General features: G+C 43.8%; 1 long non-coding RNA gene across 1 annotated transcript; it reads right to left on the bottom strand.

Moving 5' to 3' along the window:
- Positions 1-1755: 1755 nt before the first annotated feature.
- Positions 1756-9549, bottom strand: LOC309382325. The gene is made up of 3 exons (XR_014173660.1): positions 9425-9549; positions 7946-8065; positions 1756-2802 (listed from the first exon to the last, which is right to left on the bottom strand). It is a non-coding gene; the product is annotated as an uncharacterized lncRNA (long non-coding RNA).
- Between the last annotated feature and the right edge of the window lie 368 nt (positions 9550-9917).

Here is a 9917-nt window from a genome sequence, read left to right as displayed (position 1 = left end):
ACATGAGCATTTTTATATTAGTTTACGTCATCTGAATACAGGAATACTATTCTATATTTTTGATATTCAAGAAATCAACAAAAATCAACAGCTCCTGCACAATCTCACACTTGGCTATAATATCCTTGACAACTACTATAATATACTTGGCACTTCAGATGCCTTGCTGGACATTCTCTCCACTGGAGAAGCCAACATCCCCAACTACGGCTGTGGAGGGAAGGAGAACCTTCTGGCTCTGATTGATGGAGCTAAAGGGGACATCTCCATCCAGATGTCCACATTAGCAGGAAGCTACAAAGTCCCACAGGTTTGTGTGTGTTGTTCTCTCTCTGGTAAAGTGAGCGAGGTGGTGATGGATGAGCAATAGATCCAACCATATCTTCTCCCAGACTTCAAGAGCTGCTTTTTTCCCCATTTTTGTGAACTTTTCAATTATGTTTTACCCTAGACTTACCAAAGGAATATGACAAAGGTGCATATAGGAACTGTTGTTATTCAGTCTAGATATGAATGATTTATCTGTACTAATAAAGGAACCTGAAGTACACCTATCTATTGTATTAAATACCATATTGAAACACCCTGGTTTATGCTGATAATATGATATTATCATACTCATGTTGCGTGATGTAGGCTGTTAAGAAGACTTAGACCCTACTTTCACAATAATTGATTATTGATTATTAATAAATCAAATTCAAAATGTATGGGCTATGGAAAATGACATCATAGCCATGGATGCCTATTTGATGGTGAACCAATAGAGCAACTAACCCATTTCTTTACCTGAGTTAGTTTCCTCTGAGATGGAATCTTGGATCCCTTTTGGATCCCTCATCATCATCATCAATGCAGCTTGCTTAGAGAAAGGGCACAACTGAACTTATTGCTTTAAAAAAAAACAGCTATCCATTTTTCTTGCCCTTTATTAAAGTATGTAATTCCAAAATTAGCCCCAAACTGAGTTTTGGTACCAAAACTATATGACTACTAGAACAATCACAGCATTTAAGGAGAATCCTGAGGGTGGATAAAAGGATTACATCTGCTCCCCTCAGAGCTGAATTGGGAATTTATACAATTTGTCCTTTGTCTAAGTACATAGTTATTATAGTACAATTAATCTATGGAACTTGACAGACTCCCAAAATTCTCGGCATTGGAACTGACATTTCAATTAAAGACATCTTGGTTTGTACAACTGACAATTTGTATTAGGAACAAGCTATAAAAATGGCACCACAAGCATTTTGGATACCAGGCAGAAAACTATATAGCCATCCTTACTAAGATTGGCTAATTGAGACGGATGAGCAGCTATCAAAATACTTCCAAATTTCCTAGTATTGAGACACAGAAATGCAAAAACATTAGGGTGGTATTTATTTGACCAATATTTCAGCAGCAGTTCAATGCAAAAGATTTAATCAAATCCCTTGTAATCAATGGAATTTTATTTGTGGCAATTCGGGACGAAAGATGTAATACATATATTACTGGAATGTCAACTGTCCAAGAAAGAGAGAAATCAGCATCTTGCATATTAGACAAATAACCTATTGGGGTCATATATTAAAATAACAGATTTCCTGTGGAGTCAGAATTTAAAAATTCTTTTAATATGGCCCTTATTTGAGAAAACAGTTCAGTTGAATAGGTGGGTTTGATTGTAATAAACCTCAGGGTGATACAGAAATGATTTACATTCTTTATTTCATTCTTTTTTCGCTTAATTTTGTCTTGCAGTCTGTTTTTAATACATGAACCTAATAATGTTCTGTGATTAATAATTGTTACGTTGATAAGGCCTAATGGCTCATCAACAATAAATTATTCTAATATGTACGTGTCGCCTAGGTTGCATTTTTTAAAAGCTAATATTTTGGTCTTAAATTGACCTCCAATATAAATCACTATTGAACTTTCAGATTCTGTATGGAATTGCTTCAGAGGCTCTAAGAGATAAAAGTCAATTCCCTTTTTTCTATCGGATGTTCCCAAAAGAAGGATTCCAATACCCAGCAATTGTCCAACTGCTGCTCCATTTCAGATGGACCTTGATTGGCCTCTTTGCTTCAGACACACAAAATGGAGAAAATTTCATGAGGACCTTTAGTCCTGTTCTTGTCCGGAATGGAATTTGTGTTGTTATGTCACAACGATTCTCAACAACTGGACGAAGAACATCCCTCAGGGGTGCCATCTCCAAGTGGAGACAAGTCAACGTCTTTGTCCACTTTATAGAAAATAGTCCCCTTTTGGACAGAATCCGTCATTTCCATGTAACATTTATGCGCTTGCCAGGACCCATTGAAGGGAAAGTCTGGATCTTGTCAGCCTTGGGTGTTTTGATCATGAGAAGTCACAAATTTTATAAGTATGTCCATAGTCTTTGGAGCTTTCCTCCCCAGTTGAAAAATGGAGCTAAAGATGAGGGCTTTGAACCCAGTGTCCTCGTGGATCGCCAGTTCCATGATGAGTATTTTCGCTGTTCCTTTTCAAAGCACGTCTGCTCTGTCAAAGGCCGCAGAAGATGCACCCAGAAGGAGCCACTCTATGTCGGAGGGGTGTATATAGGTGTTCAGACCACAAGCAAAGAGCCTTTTTCTAATGTCGTTAAGACTCTGGCTCAGGCCTTGAATGCCGCCTATTCCTCCCGATCCAGGAGAAGAAGGAAGGAGGGTGAAGAGAGGTTGGGGGCTCCAAGGCTGCAGCCGTGGCAGGTAAGGGGTATCGACAAGGATCCATCAGCCTAGTTCCTTTGGAGAAGGGATCCAGAGGGGAACCACCTCAACTTCCCTATGATACAAAATGTGAGTAATCATTTCGGGCACAATGTTTGAAAGAAAAGGCACTATGATGGATTAACTTCAACATTAAACATGAGTAATTTTAAAATTATGTATACATTTTTTCAATAGATTGCTGTAGGTAGGAGTTAAGAATGAGCATCATGGGATTTTACCCGTAAAACTTTGAACGATGCCCAGGGGCCTCCTCCCTGCAGGAATCCCACTTAAAGCTTTCCTGACTGAGGACAGCTTGTGTTATGGACCCATCGGAGCCCAAGTCCAAGGAGGAGGACGAGACGGAGCTAGGGCCGATGGAGGAATGGCCTGAGGAGCAGGATGAGGAAGGCCTGGGTCCCTCAGTGAGGGAGAGGGGGCACAGGATGACCAGGCGAGGGGGGAGGAGAAGGCAGGGAGTGGAGCAAAGGAGCAATTACCTCCCCCTCCCCCCCATCCCCAAGCATGGAGAATGGAGAGGAGGCCAGATCAGCCCAGGGCAACCTGACAACTCAGGAGATGACCCCGCCCCTCTTCACAGGGCTTACCAGGAGAATGAGATTTGGGTAGAAGGACTAAGGGAGACAGGATAGAAGCGTTCCAATATTTGAGGGACTCCTACAACAATGGGCTCAAACTATTTTCCAAAGCACCACAAGGCAAGTTGATAAGCAATGGATGGAAACTAAAGAAAGAGAGAAGCAACCTGAAACTAAGGAGAAATTTCCTAACAGAACAATTAACCAGTGGAACAGCTTGCCACGGAATGGTAGGGTCTCTTGCTTGCATAGGGGGTTGGACTAGAAGGCCTCCAAGATCCCTTCCAACTCTGTTATTCTGTTATAGCTGTCTTCCAATACTTGGAAGGGTTTTCATAAAGAAGAGGGATTCTCCGAGGCATAAGAGGGAAGGACAGAAAGTAACGAGTGAAAGCATGATCCAACTTAGAAGTAAGAAGGAAATTTCTGACAATTAATCAATGGAATAGATTGCCTCCTGAGGTTGTGGTTCTCCATCACTGGAGGCTTTCAAAAATAGTCTGGACAACCATTTGGCTCATATGGTATCAATCTCCTGCCTTGAGTAACGGGTTGGATTAGAAGCTCTCCAAGGTCCTTCTAACCCTTTCCATGATCCTATGAAAAGATGGTCCCAGCTGATGTTCAGCTCCCTCAGCCCAATGTGGCTGTTCTCGTCCTTTTGTCTTCAAGGCTAAAGGCAGCAACTTTGTTTGCACTTCATTGCCCTTCCTATGCCAGATTTTCTGCAACGTCTTCTCTAAACATGGTGCCAGGCAGACAGACAGACAGACCGACAAAGCATAAATTTTATACTGGTATTTACTTATGTGCCTCTGCCTATTAAGAAATCATAAATATTGTTTTGGAAGCTGATATTTTTAAAATGACATCAAAGTACCTTTGTTATAATTGTTGCATTACAAAGTCATATTTTATTAAAACCCTTCCTGTATTAATGACAATATAGAAGAATAGATAAACTTTTGTTTTATAAGGGACATGGAAACTAATTATCTTAATTAATTCACTCAATTATAAAGATGTAAGTTGTTAAATACTCCGTTGAAATCCATTTATATCAGCAGCGTTCACACAATCTATTAAGGAACTGGGGTGATATGTGAAAATACGATATGGCCCAGGCTAGAAAGCGGGAGATTGTGAGTTCAAGTCCCACGTTAGCTATTAAAGCCAGCTGGGAGACTTTGGTTGGTCTTTCTGCCTCAACCCAACCCACCTCACAGGGTTGCTGTGGGGAAACAGGAGGAAGGTGTGTTGGATATGTTCACTGCAGTGGTGGGTTCCTGCTGGATCGCACCGGATCGCGCGCGCTCCCTTTCAGCGCTCCACCTGGCTTGCGCGCTCCCTTTCAGCGCTCCACCTGGCTTGCGCGCTCCCTTTCAGCGCTACACCTGGCTCTCGCGCTCCCTTCCGGCGCTGAAACCGGAAGTACAGTCTTGCCCCGCCCCTGGCGAAGCAACTACGCCTGCCTGCGCTCCACCAGCTCGGCTGGGAACGGAGATGTTTCCTCAGCGGAGCGGAGTGCCTGAAAAGACCGATCCGGGAGGAACCCACCACTGGTTCACTGACTTGGTTTATTTGTAAAAATAATAAAGGCTGGATTGAAATAAAGGTCAATAAATGACCTTGGGGGACAGGTGGAGGAGATGCTGCCTTGGGAATGATCAGATAAGGTGGGGGAGCCCCCAGTTCCATCACTGGCAGAGTAAGACATTCAGAAAGGTTTGTACTTTTAGACTTGCAAATTCTCTTGATGTGGAGTTTCAAAAAATTAGCTCATATGGTCAAGTTTCCAATCTGGTGTTCCTGGGAGAAGATTAACCTGGCAACTTTCTTCTTGAGAAATCCACCTTTTCTGCTGATCACCCTGCTTTTCCCCAAGAGGTTTATGAATAATCTCTTTCTTTGTTTCTTTAAACTATTTGTGAACTTTTCCAAAATGTTCCCTTTAATATAGAAATTTGGCCAGTTCTATCTTGTCAATACATATTTTTTTTCAAAATATGAATGACAAATTTTGCTGGGCCCTTTTCATTTTTGAAGATAGTACGGTGGTTGCCATTGCTCTCCCAACTCACAATATTTGCAAGTTAGACAACTCTTGAACAATAGTTCTCAACTTTTCTTCATCGTGGACCCCTTTAAATACCTTTTGTGGCTATGGAGCCCCAAGGCTTATATTTAAATCATAACAGTTCTTTGTGGGGGGGGCTGTGGTGACATCGTGACCCCCAGGGGTCCATGAGCCACAGGTTGGGAACCACTGCTCTAGAAGAAAGATTGAAATGTTAAAAGACCTTGTGGGATAAGAAACCAAGGACTCTGCCTTTAAAATCCCTTCGTGTTTCTCGTCCAGTTCCATCCGTTTCTGGAGAAGAATGAGTATTGCAACATTTCCAAGAGGAAACTGTACTTGGACCAAAATGGAGACATAATAGCAGATCTGAGCATCATCAGCATGTTGGTTTCCCCCCACATGGATTTCATTACAGAGCAGCTGGGGAGTTTTGAAAGAGAGAGACTGATTATCCATCAAGATGCTCTTTCACAGCTAAAGTTGTACAACAAGGTGGGTGAAATGTTGGTGTTTTAAATATGTTTTGCTAAACCTTAGAACCCATTTCAAGGGGGCTAAGCCTGGTCCCCAGGGTAGATGATTTTACCTGAGAATTAAATGTGAGGAGCAGAACTCTTCTTAGACTGCTTGGGAGGCTTCAACAGTACATTGACCAAGATGTCCTTCAGGGAGGGAGACTGTTTCAGCTAATGCAAAGTGGCATTTAGGGAAAAGATCAGGCCATTTTCTGTCCTCTTTGCCATCTGGTATCTCCACACTGAACTGGCGAGGAAGGCTGCCAGGTGTTGGCATTGTGGGGCTGGTTGCCTCAGTCTGGCTTGTTCCTTGCCTAAAATAATCATTGGGATTATTTTGCTATTATAGCCTTTATGATAGACAAGTCACGTAGCCATGGTTGGGGCGTTGGCCCAGGCTGTAGCCCTTAAAGACCTCCTCTTTCAATGGGGAAGCCAGGAACCTCATGCTCTGCAAACAAGTTCTAAGTATAGATAGGACTTCACTTGATCTTCACATTCCCTAGCCAGGTTCTAATTATACCCAGTCTGCTCTTCCCAAAACAACTTCCTTGTTTTTGGAAAGTGATATTCGGGAAGTTGAGTGCACAGGATGTTCTAAACCTCTACCTTGATTATCAACCATAAGTCTCTCTGGACAAAAAGGAGGGTCCAAATATAACTAATAAATGCACAGCTACCGTATATGTGGTCCCTCACTCAAAAGTAGTAACTGTGAGAAGAATCTTGGAGTCCTAATGGACAATCATTTAAATAGGAGCCAGCCATTTCTACCTTAATTTTCCATGGATGGAGAGTCCTAACATCTTTTCTTTGGCATTCCTTGTTTTTCTGCTCAGTCCCTGCCTCAGTCCAGATGTGTGGAAAGTTGTCATCCTGGATTTGTCAAGAGGGCTCGAGAAGGAGAGCCAGTTTGCTGCTATGACTGCGTTCCTTGTCCGGAGGGGACCTTCTCCACTCAGGAAGGTGGGTGACACCAGAGGAAAGGAAGGCCTGGTGGAAATGGATTCATCCACAGCATTTTGATAGAAAGTGCAAATTAAAGCATGAATTGAAGCTCAACTCTTTTCTTGTTTATTCAAAATGCACTAGAAATCCTGCAATTTTATATGCCTTAGTTATAAAGGTATTAGAAAATTCTACTATCTTTTTTCTGTGAAATGATTAATTAACCAATCTTGGAAAATATTCCTGGAATCAGGCTTTGTCCAAAAAAAGGTATTTCTTAAAAAGTAAAAAACCAGAATATTAAAAAAATATTGCTTTTTGGCTTTCTCAGATACAGAAAAATGCACCAAGTGTCCGAATGATAAATATCCAAGTAAGAACAGAGTCCAATGTATCCCCAAAGTTATAACCTTCCTGTCTTATGAAGAACATCTGGGCATCATCCTGGTCTCTTTTGCCCTACTCTTCTTTCTAATCACAGGCCTTGTTTTAATCATCTTCATTAAATATGGAGAAACTCCCATTGTCAAAGCCAACAACCGGGACCTCTCCTACATCCTCCTGGTCTCCCTCCTGCTTTGCTTCTTGTCTTCTTCGCTCTTCATTGGTCAACCAAGGAAAGCCACCTGCCTTCTCCGACAAACGGTCTTCAGCATCATCTTCTCAGTTGCCGTTTCTTCTCTCTTGGCCAAAACCATCACGGTGGTGCTGGCTTTTCTGGCCACAAAACCAGGAAACCAAGTGAAGAGATGGTTGGGGAAGAGCTTGGCCAACTCCATCATCCTTTCTTCTTCTGCTCTCCAAATTATCATCTGTTCCACCTGGCTGGGAGTTTCTCCCCCCTTCCCTGACTCTGACCTCCACTCCCAGCCTGGAGAGATCATCCTGCAATGCAACGAAGGGGCTGTTGTCATGTTCTACGTCACCCTCAGCTACATGGGCTTCCTGGCTGCCATCTGCTTCACGGTGGCTTTCCTGGCCAGGAATCTGCCTGGGGCCTTCAACGAAGCCAAGCTGATCACCTTCAGCATGCTGGTCTTCTGCAGTGTCTGGGTGACTTTTGTCCCCACCTACCTGAGCACCAAAGGGAAATACATGGTGGCTGTTCAGGTCTTCTCCATCCTGGCCTCCAGTGCTGGGCTGCTGGGCTGCATCTTCATCCCCAAGTGCTACATTATCCTTCTGAGGCCAGATCTGAACACAAAGGAGCATCTCACAGCCAGAATAAATGTAAAAACATGAGATATAACACCATTATGATATTGGAAGAATTATTAAAGTTTCTTTTATTTGAAAGGTGATATTCTTTACATTTAGATAGTATGCAGAAGTTAAAGAAAATCATATCCATGTGTTTCAAAATGGGAAATTTTTGAGTGACTGAAATTCTTGTAGCTCCCTTACCTTTCAGCTCAATAAATCTTGCTCTTTCACAGAGAACTCTGTGAAAGTCATTCAGAGGAATGTAATATTCAGCAACTACCAATGAACCAGACACCTTATGAAAAATAATTGAGGCACTTGTTCCTACTGACAGAAACTTAAAGTTTGTGTATGTGTGAGAGAGAGAGTAAGATCCTAAGAGGTAAGATGAGAGCTGTATGAGCCCTGCTCTAACTGTGTTGTTGGATCATCTCCATGAGAAGCCTTGGAATGGCAGAATGACCTGGGATGCAGGGATTGACCTGCTCTCCATCACTATTATGTCCTCCTTTCTTGATCTCCTGATAAAACCCCTTTCACAGAAAGCATCTACCGGAACAGCTGTCTGAGGTTTCACTTTGGGTTTGCTATTATTTAAGCATCTACCTTTTAGAAATCCCCACTCTGTTTTTTTCCTTCCTCCACCAGAGAATGAAAATTGCAACAACTAACACTATTCTGTCCCTTTAATTTCCCACTCTTTCATTTGTCCATTTGTCCCTGCTTCTATTCCAAGTCGGCTTGTGTGTGTGAAACGCTGGAGAAGAGGCCCAGGGAAGAATGAGACTCTCTCTGGGAGGAGGTTGAGGGGATCCTGTGTAGAGGCAGCCTCTTCGTTGACCAAATGCTCTGGATTGTGGAGTGAAAGCGTTCAATGCCGCCTATTCATCTAAGTCCAAGAAGGGGAGGGGAGGGAGAGTAGAGGGGGACATCCAGGTTTCTAGCAAGAGGCACCCATGGAAAGTCTTCTGCTTTCCAACCACAGAGATTTTGGGTGGATCAGGAGTCAGCCTGAGGTTTCAGAATGGCTTCTGGTTGCCACTCGGGTCACTTTGCAAATTCCATTTTAAGCAGGTAAAAAAAGTTTGGAGCAGACCGAGGTCAGTCTAAAATCCACGCTGACCCCCCCAGATGCCTCTGGTCTGCCCACAAGCGGGGGTGTATCACTTGGCCCAACATGAAAACAGGTAGGAGTGGGATTTAGCCAGTTCCCACGAGTTCGCTAGAACCTGTTTTGAATTGTATGAGCAGTTATGAGAAGCGGCTGAATTGCCTCGGCCTGCCCCCTAACCCCCTCTTGAGTGCCCCCCAACCCCCTCCTGACCCCCCCCCCCCCCCCAAGAAAACTACCTGTCTCAAGATCACTTTGGCTCAGGCAGTGGAATTCCCCACTGGTTCCCTCTCTCCGCAAAGCGAAGGAATTGCAGAAAGGCTGCCGAGCCCAGAATGGGGCTACCTCGAACTTCGGGATTGGGAGGGTCCAGAAAGAAGCAGGACCAATGGGAAACCTCCCTCCTGCAGTGTCATCGGTCTCCGGGCAGAGTCTCCCTTAACTTCACCCAGTGCAGGAGAGCGTTCCAAGCAGAGAAGAAGCTCCAGTTGGTTCTTCAGGCCAAGATCCCCCCTCCCACTTCCCCCCCTCTCCCTCCCTCCACAGAACTGGCTCTCCTCCTTCAGATGAAGCCCCAAAGGACTCTGCCCGGAGACCGATGACGCTCAAGCAGGGAGAATTCTCATTGGTGCTGCCTCTAGTTCTGGCCTGGCCCACCCACCTCCAAAATCCGAGACAAACGCTCCTTCCTCCTTCCAGATTCTTCCTCTGGGGCTGGGCGCATCAGGGCAG

The sequence above is a fragment of the Natrix helvetica genome (assembly GCF_964273705.1).
Source record: "Natrix helvetica genome assembly, contig: HAP1_SCAFFOLD_195, whole genome shotgun sequence".
NCBI classification, from domain to species: domain Eukaryota; kingdom Metazoa; phylum Chordata; class Lepidosauria; order Squamata; family Natricidae; genus Natrix; species Natrix helvetica.
Note: the sequence above shows the minus strand (reverse complement) of the source record. Positions and strands in the feature narration are given on the sequence as shown.